The following is a 12802-nucleotide window of genomic DNA, read 5'->3' as shown; positions in this document are numbered from 1 at the left end:
CCCTTCTGCATTATCCAAAGGAGTATCTATGAGATCTATCCTGCCCTTCGTTTCTTGTTCAATGGTATACAGGCAGTCATGTAATTCTTCGTCACCGCAAACAGTGTTTTGCGGGAAAGGTAAGAGTTCAGCCGGATTAAGAACACAACACCTCTTAATTTGGATGTGAGGGGCAAACAGAATTAATTCATACCTTGTTAACCGCGCAGAGGTGAGGTGTTGCGTTTGGGTTTTGTTCAATAGAATATCAACAGAGTGAGGTACCATCAAAATCAAATCATGGCCTAGGACCATTCCCTCACTCTGTTTTACAGACGCGGCAGCAGCAGCGACAGCGCGCAAACATCTTGGCAAAGCGCATGCGACAGGATCAAGGGCAGAGGAGTAGTAGCCGCATGGCCTATTCTTCCCTCCGTGTTCCTGTGTTAACACAGCCAAAGCACATCCATCACATTCATGCACAAACAACACAAAGGCCTTGTCATAATTTGGAGTACCCAGAACCGGTGCAGAGCATAACGCGGTTTTGAGAAGCTCAAATGATCGTTGATGTTCCGATTTCCATGGCAGTGGCAGAGAAATGCCCTTCTTCGTCAAAGCCAACATCGGTTTTATCACTAGTGAAAAGTTCGGGATCCACAACCTACAGTAAGAAGCCATACCTATTAAGGCTCTGACTTCCTTCTGTGTATTTGGAACAGACATGCCAGAAATGTGTTTTATTCTTTCAGGTGTCAATCTTCTCCCCTCCTTTAACAGGAGGTAGCCTAAATAGGCGACCTCCTGACAACAATATTGAAATTTTTTAAGCGAAGCTTTATGACCATTTTTGGCTAAATGAACAAGCAACAGTACAGTGCCTTCTTTACAAGCACTCTCAGAGTCTGCAGCCAAAAGCAAATCATCAACATATTGAAGCAGCGTACAAGTAGGTGGCAATTCAAGGGTGTCGAGCTGCTCTTTCAAAGCTCTACTATAAATGCTAGGACTTTCAGTATACCCTTGAGGTGCCCTGGTAAATGTAAATGAGCGTCCCCCCAAGGTGAACGCAAACAGATATCTACTTTCCTCATGTATGGGAATGCTAAAGAAAGCGTTTTTTAAATCCACGACGCTGAAGTGCGTAGCCGTAGCAGGGATCATTGCCAATATCATCGTCACATCGGGCACAATTGGAAATTGTGGGGCGACGACTCTGTTAATAGCACGAAGATCAATTATGAACCGGTATGGAATTGCATTGTCGCCTTTCTTATATACAGGCAAGATCAGACTATTACACAGACTACCTGTAATCTCCTCGATCACCCCACGATGCACAAAATCGGAGACAATGCATTTCAAAGCACGCTCGCCCTCAACTGATATTTTATACTGCGGAATGCGTGGTAGTTTCACTCCATGTTTCAAAACTATTTTAACAGGCTCAATCTGTAATACCCCGACATCATTGTCGTCTACTGCCCATAAACATTCCGGGACAATGCTAAACTCAGGAGGTAAAGGTCGAATCAAGAACTGAGAATTAGGAAGTTGCTGTGGTGAAACCGTCAGCCGTACTCCATCAGAAGAACAATGAATTACTGAGTTCAATTTCTTTAACAAATTCAACCCCAGTAAATTCTCTCCACAGTTTGAAGTGAGAAGAAAACGGCAATGGTCCATAAAGGGACCCAAAGAAACAGACACCGGTGCAGAAACCGGACAGACAGTTGGTATACCAGAAAACCCTACGGAAACATTTGTTTGCCCTGACAGTGGAATGTTTGGAACCCGAGAATGATCAATGGAGCACTTCTGCGCTCCAGTGTCTATCAAAAACTGTTGTTTCCTATTCCCTACTAATAATTAAACGTAGGGGCCTTTCTGATTAACGGGAATAGGTGAAGGTTCCAAACCCTGCTTCGGGCAATCCTAATGAAATAGAGTATCGTCGGAAGGAATCTCTTCAGAAAGGTAGGCAGCAGAAGGGTGATCAAATATGTTCCTCGAGTCCACACTCGAGGTCTGATTTTCCTGTGAAAAAGGTTGCTGAGGATCTTGTAAAAACTGACCTCTATCAGGGCCCCCTGCTCCAGGGCGGCCCCTAGGTCATCCACCCATACTCCCAAACGCACTGTTTGACCTTTGGCGAAGGACGGGGCACTGTGCTCGCCAATGACCTTCCTGGCGGCAATAAGCACATTGATTAATATTCACAGGACCCAAAGGAGCATTTCCTTTTGGGACATACTGACCTCTGGTCTGTGTCGTGCCTCCTCTGGGGTTTCTAACAATTTGCTGTAATAATACTTTGGTTTTCAAATCTCCTTTCCTCTTTTCAATTTTGTCCTTCTCATTGTTAACACGGTTCTCATAATACTGAGCCATGTGCAAAACCTCAGATTGAAATTTTGCCTGCCAAGCGCTCTCAGAGGACATAATCTGTGACTGGATGTCAGGCAACAATCCACGTACAAATTTGTCCACGGACAACCTTTTCCCAGACTCTGTACCTAAATCCTGTCCACTGAAGTCAGAAAATACCTGCTCGAATCTGTTAAAAAATTCGGTGGCGCCTTCAGTTTTTCCTTGAACACAGGCCGTAAGCTTGTCCCAAATAATTCTTTTCTCTGGAATTATAGTTTTTAATTTTGTGACAATTCTATCAGGCAAAGTAAGTATTACCTGTGGTGGTTTCTCACCAGCTGGTCTTTCCCCATCAATCCTAATCATATTAGCCCACGTATCTCCCAACCCTGGCACATCGTCTGCTGTCCGAACCTGTTTCCATACATCTACGGGTAGGAGTACAGGAAATAGCAAGTCAATATCACTCAAGGTGAACACAGAGGACTGCAAGATGGACTCTATTTCTTTGTAAAACCCCGTTGGGTTTTTCCTGATATCGGGAACTGATTGTCTAATAGTGTTCACTTCCTGTCGTGAAAACGGCACATGAACGAATTGCGATACATAATGTGCAGGAATATCCACAGCGGGGGCACCAGTCCCAGCGTTGGCGGGGATCTCAACTTTTGGGACAAAGGTCGGAGGAACCTCTCTCATAGACAACTGAGATATGGGTACCTCTGGCCGCTTACTAAGCAACAGAGCCAGGTCGAGCGCTAAGGCAGCTGAAGAAGTGTCGGGCGAAAAAACCCTTTTACAAATCCCCAATAATTCTATGGGGCAACTAACCTTCTTTCTAACACATTCTTCTTGCAGGTACTGTACCATTACCTGAATTACCTTTCTTTGCATTTCTACTGTATACTGACTATACGTGTCATATGCTTCATCTGGCGGAATAGATGAATCCGAGATCCATCGAATCGCATCTTTGGTACAAATTCGTATTTGCTCAGGTGCCGATCTACGACACGGAAGGAACCGTTTCTGTACATATATTCTATCGTCTTCGTCGTCCTCATCTCGTGACTTTTCAAAGTCTTTCCTAAACTCAAACAATTTTTCAACATGCCCATATACTTTCTGCTCTGTGTCCCTCGAAAGTGCCAAAGCATTCAGATCTCTCACTCCTTGTGGAAGATCCGAATTTTGTAATCTACCCCACATCACACATAAATGAGTCCCCAAACCTTTGATAAAAACATTTTTCTCGGGAAAACTATTCAAATTAGATAATGTGGAAAAACATTAACTTGATCACCTTTCTCCATACAATGCTTAGTGTAACGCTCACCTGGTTCCCTCAGAGGCGCGGGTCTTGACTGGGCGGTGAAACCGTCTTCAACGTTAGGCGTAGGATTCGTTTGGCTCCCGGATTTGGCCCCTTTCTCACCGAAAGTTTGACCTGAAGGGTGAGGTGTCTGCAAGTGGAAAATCAAGGTATTAGTGGCTGGAAGGTTGGGAGAAGTTCCAAGCCCCTCTCTCCCTCTCTCCCCGTGGTACTCGGTCGATTGTTGTGCTCACCTTAAATAGGTGAATGCTGGGCTCTCCATCCTGCGTCTCATGCAGGGGCGCTGGGTCCAGTTACTTCACTGGATATGAGTTCAGCCTCTTAATTGCAGAGGGTAAGTTGAGAGCGATGCCGCCGTGTGCTGCACGAGCGTGACTTGTAAGTATTAAAGTTCCCTTTAGATTGCTCTCTTCAAATGTCTTATCTCCTTAATGTCTATGTCTTTTCCCTTTCAGATGCTGTCGGTGCCGAAGAAGATGCTCCCCCCAGGTTCGTGGCAGAGAGCGTAACAAGAAGATGGTGAATACGAAGGCACGTAAGTAGAAAGGCTGCTCCAGGGCTGTAGAATGCACCTTAATGTCTCTTTTGTCCTTACAGGTGCCGGAATGCAGCGCGAGCAGAGTTGGAGCGAGCGTAACACAGGTAAGCAGTTTTGTAACTAAGCATTACTAACCAATGTTCTTTGTCTTTGCAGGCCCGATGCCGGACGAGAAATGCAGAAAAAACGCCTTGAATGCTGCCGATGGATCGGCTAAGTTGAACCGCTAACTTTGCCTTTGCCTAACCTGTGCCTTTTGTTTTGCAGGAGCTGCTGAAGACTGAGGATTGGTTCCCAGCAGGTAATTTTCGTATTCACAGGATCCGGAACTGAAGATTCGCTGGAGCTGACACGGTGAGCGTCCTGCTGCAGATGCAGAATAACGCGAAGCACATTGCACCAATCGGGTGTGGTTTAAATAGTCCATAGGAGTGCTTAGGTGTCTTCTTCCACAGCCTCGCCCAGGCAAAAGAGTTCCTGCTTCCAGAAGGGGTCCAGCATCAATGATCCAGGAAGTGGTGCCTGCCCCACCCAGAAGGAAAAGTAGTCCCTGCCAGAAGAGAGTGAAACATCATCTTGCTGGTAAGTAAGCAGCATAGTCTGCTGCAGGTAGGTCCACCCAAGCACTTTCACACTTGTTATGAGCCCGGCGCTTCCTGTGCCGGGACGGGTCCATGCTATGAGCCTGGCACCACCGGTGCCAGGACAAGGTCCAAAAGGTCCCTATTGGGACTTGCTGGTGCCGATAGTATATGTTATGAGCCTGCTTCCAAGGATGTTGGGTAGGTCCTGACTCTTTGGAAGCAGTGGTCATGACAGCACCCCCCCTCAACGCCCCTCCCAAATTCGTCTTCTCCGGGGGTTTCGGTTTATCAGGAAAAGTTCGATGAAACTTCTTAACCAGACGGGGTGCATGAACATGTTCCGACGGTTCCCAAGATCGTTCCTGGGGGCCATAACCTTTCCAGTCAATCAGATAGTATAATTTTGATTTGGAAATCTTGGAGTCTAAGATGTCTTGTATTTCGAATTCCAGTTCTCCGTCCACAAGAATAGGGTCTGGAGATTTCATCAAACAGGTTCCAGGTTGCAAGGGTTTCAGTAGAGAAACGTGGAAAACTGGATGTATTTTCATATGGGCAGGTAGGCCCAATTTAACTGCCACTGGATTAATTATGGCAGTGATTGGGTAAGGTCCCAGGTATCATGGATTGAAAGTACGCGGTCCTTTTAGCGGTAAATGTTTGGTGGATAGCCAGACTTGATCTCCCACAAGATATTGAGGAGCTTCCTTTCGATGTATGTCCGCACACTTCTTGTATTGTTCCTTGGCCCGCTTAAGGTGAGACGTGGCCTCTTTAAAGGCTTGAGTGATTGTAGAATGCAGATGATCTACAGCGGGTGTCCCAAGATTTTGAGGTGGATCAAGATTTGAGGTGCGAGGGTGGAGTCCATATAAAAGAAAAAAAGGAGTTTTTCCGGTTCCTGCATGGACTGAATTATTATAAGCGTACTCCGCAATCCAGAGAATGTCTTTCCAAGTGCCCTCCGACTGTTGTAACATGCAGCGCAGAAACTGTTCCAGGGTTTGGTTGGTCCTCTCGGTCTGCCCGTCGGTCTGGGGATGATGGCTGGTTGAAAGCCTTACGTCAATTTGGGCTAGGCGACAACAACTCCGCCAGAAGTGGGAAATAAATTGACTTCCTCTATCTGAGATTAAAACTGAAGGAAAGCCGTGCAACCGAACAATGTTTTCGAGGAACTCTCGGGCCAGAATTGAAGCTGTAGGTAACCCTTTCAATGAGATCAAATGAGCCATCTTCGAGAATAGGTCCACAATCACTAAGATTGTATTAAATCCGGAGCATGGTGGTAAATCCGTGATGAAGTCCATGGAGAGAGTATGCCACGGGTGTGGAGGAATGTCAATTGGATGTAAGAGACCTGCTGGCTTCTCCTTCTGGCTTTTGCTTTGAGCGCACACACCACAGGAATTTATGAAATCCTTAATGTCCTTTCTCCAAGACGGCCACCAGAAATGTCTTTTTATCTTTTCCGACATTTTGGCAATGCCGGGATGTCCTTCCATTAAGGAGTCATGGTAACAAGAGATCACCTGTCTTTGTAAATCGGTACATGGTAGATATAATCTTCCTCGAAAGTATAGTAAGTTCTTATCCATTGTGAAATCTTTTCCCTTGAGTTGCCAGTCTTGCACTTCTGCTGGAGTCAGAAATTCTTTAACTTTAGCTTTAATGTCTTCAATGGATTGTGCACTTATCAAACCCAGGATTCTCTGTTCCGGAATTATGGGTACTGGTTCAGGATTGGTCGTGAGTTCATCTACTCCAATTCGGGAGAGAGCATCTGCTTTACCATTCTTGTTGCCTGGTCGGTAAGTTATCACAAAGTCGAATTCGGCAAAAAATAATGCCCAGCGAAGTTGTCTAGAGGATTGAGCTTTGGCTGATTTAAGGTACTGTAAATTACGATGATCCGTGATGACGGTGACTGTGTGTCGGGCTCCCAGGAGATAATGCCGCCAGGCTTTAAAGGCGGACTTAATAGCCAAAAGTTCCTTATCTGTAATGGTATAGTTGATTTCGGGAGCCGAAAATTTGCGGGAACAAAATGCCACTGGGTGTAACTGGTTTGTTTCTGGGTCTCTTTGCGAGAGCACTGCTCCCATTGCGAGACTGGAAGCATCAGTCTCCATGATATAAGGAAGTTCCGGGCGAGGATGTTTTAAAACTGGAGCCGAGGTGAATTTTGTTTTTAGTTCCTGAAAAGCTTGTTCAGCCTCCGTAGACCACTCGAAACGTTTATTCTTTCTGAGAAGGGCTGTAATGGGTTGGACTACTTGAGAAAAATCAGGAATAAATCTACGATAAAAGTTGGCGAAGCCCAACATGCTTTGAACTCCTTTCACAGACGTTGGTGAGGGCCACTTAATGATAGCGTCCACTTTTCTTGAGTCCATGTGGACTCCATTAGGAGACAAAATAAATCCCAAAAATTCGACCTCAGTGACATGAAAAACGCATTTCTCCAGCTTTGCAAAAAGTCTGTGTTTTCGGAGCCTCTCCAGTACTGCTGTGACGTGTTTTCGATGATCCGCCTCAGAGGACGAGCAGACCAGAATGTCATCAATATAGACAACTACACATACGTCGATGAGCTCTCTGAGGACGTCATTCATAAAATACTGAAAAGCAGCCGGTGCATTGCATAACCCAAAGGGCATTACTTGATACTCGAACAGTCCATATTTAGCACGAAAGGCCGTCTTCCATTCGTCGCCCCATTTTATTCGTACTAAATGGTAAGCTCCTCTGAGGTCCAGCTTTGTGTAGATACAGGCACTTTTAACTTGGTCAAGAAGTTCAGGGATCAATGGTAACGGATATCTGTTCTTAATCGTAATCTGGTTCAGGGCACGGTAATCTATACATGTTCTTAGGTCTCCTTCTTTTTTTGGAACGAAGAACAAAGCTGAAGAGGCTGGGGACTTCGAAGGACGGATAAATCCATTAGCCAGGTACTGGTCCAAATACTGCCTCAGGTGAAGATTTTCAGGTTCTGTGAGGGCATAAATTCGACTGCACGGAGGAGTGGATCCCGGAACCAAGTCTATCTGGCAGTCGTATGATCTGTGAGGAGGCAGCGAATTAGCTTGATCTTTCCGAAAGACATCTTGAAATTCCCGGTATTCAGGAGGCAGGTGATGACTCTCAGAAGTAGTTGCTACTAGCTTAGTGGTAGGCTGAGGATAACAGGTAGGAGCGCATTCTGGAAACCGGATTGTCTTTGCTCGCCAATCGATTTGGGGATTGTGTTTCTCCAACCAAGGGATTCCCAGGATAACTTGAAACTGCGGAGCCTTGATCACATCAAACACGATCTTCTCTTGATGTCCATCTTGGCTTACCAACGTCACTTCCATGGTGGTGTGAGTTACTGGTCCGGAAGCTATTTCCGTACCATCCACGGTGGTGATGACGTCTTTCACCGTCTTAGGACAAAGAGATAGATTCATCCTGGCGGCCAATTCACAGTCCACGTAATTGCCGATTGCGCCACTATCAATGTATGCTTTAATGGCATGCATACGATTGGGTTGTTCTGGACTCAAGAGGACCATGGGCATGATGAAATGCGAGGTCAAAGAACTGGTTTTAACGCTCGGCAAGCGGACCTCTACACTTGTCGGGCGAGGTCGTTTTCCGACTCTGAACCTTTGGCACCTTTATCGGAAGCTCCTACTATCTTCTTCCTTGGTTTCACTGGGCAATCTTGAAGGAAATGCCCTGAGTTTCCGCAATAGAGGCACAATTGCAGTTGTCTTCTCCTTTCCCTTTCCTTTTGGGTTAGAGGTCCTTTCACAACCCCAATCTGCATGGGTTCCACGGTATCATTTCCTTTAGCGGAACTCTGTGGTCTTGAAAAGGTTCGAGTCTCAATTCTGGAACGATCGGCTTTTCGATTTTGTATTCTATGATCCAATTGAACCACCAGATCGATGTATTCGGAACAGTCTTGTGGAGGATTCACCACCTGAGCCAGAACGTCTTTAAGTTCTCCACGCAGGCCTCTGTAGAAAAGGGTGATCCTCTTATCCTCAGGCCATCCGGTTTCAACCACTAGTCTGTTAAATGATTCAATGTAGGCCAGAAGATCTTGATTGCCCTGTCGTAGTGAAAGAAGTTCATTGTCCAGGGCCTGTCCCTGAGAATGTCTTGCAAACAATCTTTCCATACTAGCTTGGAAGTCCTGGAAATTGTAAAGAATTGGGTTATCCTGAGTCACTAAAGGAATAGACCAATCTGCGGCACTGCCACTAAGATATGAGAGCACGAAGGCCACCTTAGCCTGGTCCGTTGGAAAAGCGGCAGGTCTACACAAAAAGTGCAAACGACACTGATTGATGAACACAGCATATCTTTTCGGATCACCTGAAAAGCGTTCGGGCGGGGCCAAAGGTACATTTCCTGGTAGATTAATTTGCACCGGATTAAAGGAAGTCGTTGGAGCATGGCTCCCCCCAGGGGTAGGCAGAGGAGTTTGTCCCGCTTGGGCTTGCAACAATTGTCTAGCCAAATCGTCTGTTCGTTCCTTAGAAACCACTAACTCCCTCCTTAGGGCATTTGTTTCCTGGCGCGCTGCGTGTACTTCTGCTCTCAAATCCCCGAGCAACTGGGCCAATTGGTCTGTGTCTGAAGTTTCCATTGCGCCTGGGCGGGAAATATGTGGTAAGGCTTCGCGTTCTGTAACGCTCACCTGGTTCCCTCGGAGGCGCGGGTCTTGACTGGGCGGTGAAACCGTCTTCAACGTTAGGCGTAGGATTCGTTTGGCTCCCGGATTTGTCCCCTTTCTCACCGAAAGTTTGACCTGAAGGGTGAGGTGTCTGCAAGTGGAAAATCAAGGTATTAGTGGCTGGAAGGTTGGGAGAAGTTCCAAGCCCCTCTCTCCCTCTCTCCCCGTGGTACTCGGTCGATTGTTGTGCTCACCTTAAATAGGTGAATGCTGGGCTCTCCATCCTGCGTCTCATGCAGGGGCGCTGGGTCCAGTTACTTCACTGGATATGAGTTCAGCCTCTTAATTGCAGAGGGTAAGTTGAGAGCGATGCCGCCGTGTGCTGCACGAGCGTGACTTGTAAGTATTAAAGTTCCCTTTAGATTGCTCTCTTCAAATGTCTTATCTCCTTAATGTCTATGTCTTTTCCCTTTCAGATGCTGTCGGTGCCGAAGAAGATGCTCCCCCCAGGTTCGTGGCAGAGAGCGTAACAAGAAGATGGTGAATACGAAGGCACGTAAGTAGAAAGGCTGCTCTAGGGCTGTAGAATGCACCTTAATGTCTCTTTTGTCCTTACAGGTGCCGGAATGCAGCGCGAGCAGAGTTGGAGCGAGCGTAACACAGGTAAGCAGTTTTGTAACTAAGCATTACTAACCAATGTTCTTTGTCTTTGCAGGCCCGATGCCGGACGAGAAATGCAGAAAAAACGCCTTGAATGCTGCCGATGGATCGGGTAAGTTGAACCGCTAACTTTGCCTTTGCCTAACCTGTGCCTTTTGTTTTGCAGGAGCTGCTGAAGACTGAGGATTGGTTCCCAGCAGGTAATTTTCGTATTCACAGGATCCGGAACTGAAGATTCGCTGGAGCTGACACGGCAGATGCAGAATAACGCGAAGCACATTGCACCAATCGGGTGTGGTTTAAATAGTCCATAGGAGTGCTTAGGTGTCTTCTTCCACAGCCTCGCCCAGGCAAAAGAGTTCCTGCTTCCAGAAGGGGTCCAGCATCAATGACCCAGGGAGTGGTGCCTGCCCCACCCAGAAGGAAAAGTAGTCCCTGCCAGAAGAGAGTGAAACATCATCTTGCTGGTAAGTAAGCAGCATGGTCTGCTGCAGGTAGGTCCACCCAAGCACTTTCACACTTGTTATGAGCCCGGCGCTTCCTGTGCCGGGACGGGTCCATGCTATGAGCCTGGCACCACCGGTGCCAGGACAAGGTCCAAAAGGTCCCTATTGGGACTTGCTGGTGCCGATAGTATATGTTATGAGCCTGCTTCCAAGGATGTTGGGTAGGTCCTGACTCTTTGGAAGCAGTGGTCATGACACTTAGCCCATGCAAACAATTCCTGTTTCTTATCTGCAGAAACAGTATTACGAGTGACGATCTTTGATCCTGCACCTGGATCAACTTCAGTCAATACGGGGCCACTCGGGAGCGGAGGTGTAGGTAAATTTAATAAAGGTGCAACTATTGGTGCAGAAGGAAGGGGCGGTGCAATAGGTGGAGAAACAACAACTATGGAACTAGGAACAATAGGTTGTACAGGGGGAACAGGAATGACAGCAGGAGTAACAGCAGGAATGGGCAGAGTGCCCAAAATAGGAACATACGGAGGTGGCGCTGAGGCATCAGGCCTGCGTTCGTTTAACAATTTCTCAATAAATTCTTCGGAAACATGGAAATCTCTAGAGGGGTACATTTTCTGGATTCCAAGCGAAAAAGCCCTTTCCATATTTTTAACTGATTCGGAATGTTTTTCTTTATCATATAACAACACTTTTTCGGCGTTTCTTTTATGACGGCGTGCATGTTTGTCCCTACTTTTAAGCTGCTGTAACGCTTCTTTTTTCCAATTCTGTAAAACATCAAAGGCTGCAGGTCTAGCCTTATTTTTTAGTAAGATTGATTCTAAGTATTCAATACGGGGGATCTCAAAACTACCGTTGATTGGCCACTGAAATTCGGAGGCATGTCTGGTCTGTCTGTGCCAAATATCATTAAATACTATACTACCAATGCCATACTTACAGTACATAGTACATGCCGGCGACCCCTCCTGTGGTGCCGGGCGGGTAAATTCCAAAGATTGTTGATCGCTGCAGAACAGAGCCCTAAAGCAGCTAGACAATTTCCCAGGCATTTCACAAAAAATGGGTGTTACCTGGTCAATAATTGTGTCTGCAGATACAATACACCAAATTCAAATTGTCAGGGTTAAATTAAGAGCCGGGTCACGACTGCACCTGACCAAACCTAAGGAGGACCGTACGGTTTATCAAAGAACTTACCTAACAAATTTTACCTTGTGTTTGGTGGTTTCGACAAATCTGCCCGCCTCAAAAATGGACCCTCGTCAAGATGCCGTGTCAGACCACACGACTATCGTCCAAGGATCGGATCGTGCAGCGCTGCCGAGGTATCGCGTCTCGTTCGGTCGGGCCCGCAGAATCACACCTTCCGATCCCGGTTCGATAGTCTGCGTCAACCTTCAATGATCTGGCATCAATCTTGAGGGTCCCCATTCGGGCGCCAACTGTGAAAACAAAGAAATTGATATGAGGCCGGGAAGCCCAAAGGAAACACACCAACACAAGTTACAAAGGACATACAAAGTGCTTTATTTAAAAGCTACAACAGTTACCAAAAAGTCAATTGACAAACGGATAGCTATTCGGCTCTCAGAGTAATGTAACGAACTTCAACGAAGGTTCGATGCATTAGTAGAGAGACCGTACATTGGAATACTTGTGCTTTTATACTCTTTATCCAGCCCTGGCCAACCCCCTCGCGGGTTAACCATTCTTGGGACCAGGCCTAGGGTTCCTTGCCAGGTCAATCCTATAATTTATGCATTTTGATCAGTTTCGCTGATATAGTTGTACATTTACACATAGGTCAGGAATAGAACAAGGTCTCAGTTCGCGACCCCGACAAGTGGCCTGCAGGCATATTACTTATTCATGTGTGCGGAGGTCACAACGGCCAGAATCTCACTCAGAATGTCATTCGGCCTCCATTTTGATGTTCAGGGTGACTTCCACATTACAAGAGAACCAAAGATGGCGGCTAAATCCAAGATGGCGACTTACACAGTTTTCGTTAAGGTCAAGACCTTGCTGCAGAGTCTATTTACACGATATTTTAGACAACTTGGCGTAGGCCAACACACATTCAAATACTGCGATAGGAGGCATAATATTATTTCAATTCCAACACAATAACATTGGAAGAGCTAGAACAAGTGATCAAGTCACTGCCTACTAATAAGGCCCCAGGGGCAGATGGACTCC

The 12802-nt window shown here is 46.4% G+C and overlaps 1 protein-coding gene across 2 annotated transcripts in view; it reads left to right on the top strand.

Moving 5' to 3' along the window:
• Positions 1-12802, top strand: part of JAM2 (junctional adhesion molecule 2) — a 653454-nt gene that overhangs the window by 322287 nt on the left and 318365 nt on the right. The gene's annotated exons all lie outside the window — the stretch shown is intronic.

This window comes from Ambystoma mexicanum, chromosome 7p (assembly GCF_040938575.1).
Source record: "Ambystoma mexicanum isolate Mex_15411 chromosome 7p, UKY_AmexF1_1, whole genome shotgun sequence".
NCBI classification, from domain to species: Eukaryota; Metazoa; Chordata; class Amphibia; order Caudata; family Ambystomatidae; genus Ambystoma; species Ambystoma mexicanum.
This window is presented reverse-complemented; position numbering and strand designations above follow the sequence as displayed.